Source organism: Acanthochromis polyacanthus, chromosome 5 (assembly GCF_021347895.1).
Source record: "Acanthochromis polyacanthus isolate Apoly-LR-REF ecotype Palm Island chromosome 5, KAUST_Apoly_ChrSc, whole genome shotgun sequence".
NCBI classification, from domain to species: Eukaryota; Metazoa; Chordata; class Actinopteri; family Pomacentridae; genus Acanthochromis; species Acanthochromis polyacanthus.
The window spans coordinates 23376314-23380761 of record NC_067117.1 but is presented as its reverse complement, the minus strand read 5'-3'; the positions used below and the strand labels follow the sequence as shown (position 1 = coordinate 23380761).

The 4448-nt window shown below is 43.9% G+C and overlaps 1 long non-coding RNA gene across 1 annotated transcript; it reads right to left on the bottom strand.

Annotated features, from left to right (window-relative positions):
• Window positions 1–254: 254 nt before the first annotated feature.
• On the bottom strand, window positions 255–4042 carry LOC127534213 (uncharacterized). The gene is made up of 3 exons (XR_007942245.1): window positions 2054–4042; window positions 748–833; window positions 255–587 (listed from the first exon to the last, which is right to left on the bottom strand). It is a non-coding gene; the product is annotated as an uncharacterized LOC127534213 (long non-coding RNA).
• Between the last annotated feature and the right edge of the window lie 406 nt (window positions 4043–4448).

The window sequence follows — 4448 nt, the reverse complement described above, 5'->3', positions numbered from 1 at the left end:
TTATAAACAGACCTGTGAACACCAGAACCCAATGTCTGTCTGTCTGTCTGCATCATGGTTTCACATAGACAAGAAATGCCAGAAAATTTGGACTGTGATGCTTCACAAGGATGGATAAAGGGTACAGGAAGATCAGTGGCCAACTAAAAATAAGTCCAAGCACAGTTGCAGCAGTGTTACATTCTGAGGCAAAGAACACAACATGTGGAGACTATGCTGAATAGAATATAAAGTAATTTATTTAACCACACAAATGAATATAGCAAAAGAATTAAGAATTGATCAAACATAATCCACTAAACCATAGAAAAACCAAACATATTCCTCTAAACAAAAGAACCAAACATACTTCTCTAACCAAAGGAAAAAACCCAAACTAACACCAGGTGTGGGAGATCCAGCCAGGTGGGAAGCCAGAGACAGACTGACTGCCCTGAGCAGCACTTTGCAAACCCAGCCCAGCAGCCACACCCACTTCCTTCCAGGTGCGAGCAATCCTGCCTGATGATTTTCTGCAGCACCAGGGCTTGGAGGAACCTCCTCCATCCATCACCCCCCCGTGTAACACAGAAGTACCACCTCTGACTCTGTAAGACAAAAACAAAAACAAAAAAATTAGACTAATCCATCCTCTATTTGGTCATGAACTATTAAACTATCTACACTTTAAAGATACTCCATTCTTACAAACTGCAGACTATCCAAAAAAATTTATAACATCACGGATTCTCTCCCCCACCCAGTTACCTCACCACTGCTCCACATTCCTATGACCCAGCAACTTTGGATCCAGAAGAAGCACCTTTAAGAGAACACAGGAACGAGACCACGAGCTGCAAACAAGATAGGAGAAGAACATAAAAGCCGACTTTGGTTTACAGTACAGGTGCACGAGACAACGCATCTGCCACCTTGTTGTCTCTGCCCTTAAAGCTCGTGTCCGGAGTTTCCATTTGTTTTCAATTTATGTATCATTGTTTAACAAAGCTTAAATGTGTTAGTCTAGTTCGATACTATAATATAAAGTTAGTATAACGATATGAAAATTTATTCCTGAGCTCCGCCTTCCTCTCATAGACCCCCATGTTATTCCAAAACGCGCCGGTCGCTGCCGACCAATCAAGTTCGAGCTTCATCTTTGTCATGCTGTCAATCAACGGTTGCGCGCACAGCAAGAAAGCCCATGCAGAGGTGGGCGAGCTACGCACTACGCAACCGCGCGCACATTTGTTTTGCTTGTGGAGGAGAGAGCATCAGGGATCAGCAACTTCCAGAAAAGTTACCAATCCCACGGCTTGTCAGGCCAAGAGACTGCAGGACGTTTTTTGGCTCCGGGTGCTCCGGGTGCTCCTGTCGCTCCCCGACCACGGCCTCCATAGCCCGCCTGACGGCTTCGTTTAGATGCCCGACCTCTGTAGGAAGATGTTGGGGCGTCTGGAACATACTCTTCGTCAGAGGAGTCATGCAATTCTGAACTCTAGATAGAAATAAATAAACAATGTAACACATATACACGCGTAAATGCACTAAGTTTGATAAACAACGTCATCGAGAGGGATACACGAGTGTAATCACATATTGAAACTTTACTCGTTCGTCCGAGCAGATTCATGTTATTTTGGTATTAGGACAAGTTAGACTCAATACAGCATTCTAACGTAATTCCTTTATTATTTACTAAATGTACTAAATGTAGAAGAGGGGAAAACAGCAAAACAGGCAAGATGCTGCAGCACTCCGGGCACTCTTCTCAGGTACTGCGTGTGCACAAATAAAGGGGCAAAATCAGAGGGAGGGACCAACAGTGTTTTGGGAGACGCTGCGATTCAAACTCCGGACACGAGCTTTAATGTGACGACATCTAGATGATATGGTTGCAAGACTAATGGCCACCGCATCAGTCTTTGGTTGGGATTCTGTAATACTTCAAAAAAAACTAATGGATTATGATCAGTATAAACCACCAGCTTGGAACCTGACCCAACATAAATGCTGCAGCGCTAAAAATCAAAGCCAATGCTTCTTTCTCTATGACTCAGTAATGTGTTGGTACCCTTTGAATTTCTTCGAGAAGAAGCAAACAGGTTTCTCAACGCCCTTTTCATCAGCCTGCAACAATACCACGCCAGCCCCTACATCACTGGCATCCACCTGCAGCGTGAAGGAACGATCCAACCGAGGAGCTGAGGACAACAGCTCCTTCACCTGGGTAAACGCCTGTTGACAGATGGGAGACCAGACATATTTAACATCATCCTTCAATAAACCAGTCAAAGGAGAACACACTGAAGCAAAATTAGGAAGAAACGTACTATAATATCCAGCCATTCATAGGAAATGCAACAATTCCCGTTTTGTGGTTGGAACAGGAAATTCTTGTACAGCCCGGACCTTGTCCAACCACCCTGCCCAGGTAAGTCACAGTGGCCTTGGCAAATTCACATTTTGCCAGATTGACGGTCAGCTTTGCCCAAAGAAGTCGGTCAAACAAGGCTTTTACACGCACTAAATGATCTTCCCATGCATCACTAAATACGACAACGTCATCTAAATAAACTGCACAACCCTCAAGTCCCCTCACTACTTTGTTCATTAACCTCTGAAAGGTTGCAGGAGCATTGCGCAGCCCAAATGGCATAACTGTATATGAATCCAACATCTGGTCTGATGAGGTCACAAATTAACAAATTTCTCAGGCTCTGGCTGAGACTAGAACCTGCCAGTAGCCTTTAAGAAGGTCAAACTTGCTCATATACTTGGCAGACCCCACGAGGTCTATACAGTCATCTATACGGAGAAGAGGGAAAGAATTAGGCTGCATTATTGCATTGACCTTTCTACAGTCAGGGCACGGTCTAAATGTAGAATCAGGCTTTTGTACCAGGAGACGACCAGCTGGAGGTGAAAGGAATAGCAAGGCCATTTTCAATCATAATCTACTTCTGCATCCAGTAGGTTATCTGCTGCTTTTCCCGATAAAACCTTTGATTGATGGGCTTAGCATCCCCCACATCAACATCATGCTCTATTAAGTTGGTGCATGTAGGGGTATCTGAAAACAAACTTGGATATACTTGGATTATCTCAATTAGTTGTTTTCATTTGGTCTCAAGTTGCTCCATTAGTGAGTCTAACTTGGCCAAAGATTCAGAATTTTTAAGCTGGGATTGTAACACCACCTTGTCGTACATCTCCTCTGGACCAGTCCCAGCCACCAAAACAGGTCTATCTGAAACGAGTGTCACCACAGGCAAAGTAAGGTTTCAGAGAATTAACGTGACATGCTTTGACAGATTTCTTCTTATTTGGCATCTCAACCATGTAATTTTGCTCTGAAACTCATTGAACTACATTACAGGGACCAAAAAATTTAGCCTGGAATGGAGAATTAATTAGCAGCTGTAAAACTGAAACCTGGCCACCTGCACAAAATTCGCGCCGCTCCACTTTTCGGTCGTACAGCGTTTTCATTTTTTTCTGAGCCATCTTCAAGTTTTGTTTGGCCAGCTCCCCTGCCTCATGAAGCTACTGTATTGTAAACCCATTTACATAGGAGATCAGGTTTTTTGGTGGATCAGAATTGAGCCACTGATCTCGAATTACAGATAATGGACCCCACACTTTAAGCAGAGCAAAGACAACTTCATTGGGGCTGAACCCTGTACTCTCTTGCACTACTTCTCTGGCTGCCAACAAAAGCCATGGCAACCCCTCTTGCCAATCAGCCTTTAACTCAATACAATAAGTGCGCAGCAATGACTTCAAATGCTGATGGAAACATTCAAGTGCCCCTTGCTTTTATGGATGATAGGGCAAAGACATTATGCTTCACGTTGAGTTGCGAAAGGACCTCAGAAAACATTCAACCCTTGGCCCGTTTGTATTACTCTTGGAATGCCAAACACATGGCTCAGTGAGTAGAGTGGCCGTCTTGTAACTGGAAGGTTACTGGTTCAATCCCTGGGCCCATCGCGTTCATGTCGAGGTGTCCCTGAGCAAGACACTGAACCCCTAATTGCTCCTGATGGGTCATGGTTAGCGCCTTGCATGGCAGCTTCCGCCATCAGTGTGTGAATGTGACATATCTTGTGAAGCACTTTGGATAAAAGCACTATATAAATACAACCATTTACACAGACATGAACTCACTGATAGCCTTCACCACAGACTGATTTGGTTTACTGACATGTCTTTATGTCGCCAGCAACATCATGTTTACATGAGGCCAGAAAAAAATGTTGCGACACAATTGTAATTGTAATCTTTTTTTACCCCCATATGACCTGCAATATTATGTACTGTCCGAATCACTGACTTTGTAAATTTCTGAGGCAGTACCACTTGCAGAATGCGATCTCCACTGATCTCATCCCCATGAGGAGTCCAAATCCTTAACAGAAGGTCATCCTGTAGTACATAACCTTGTCTCATATTTCCCACCTGACTGG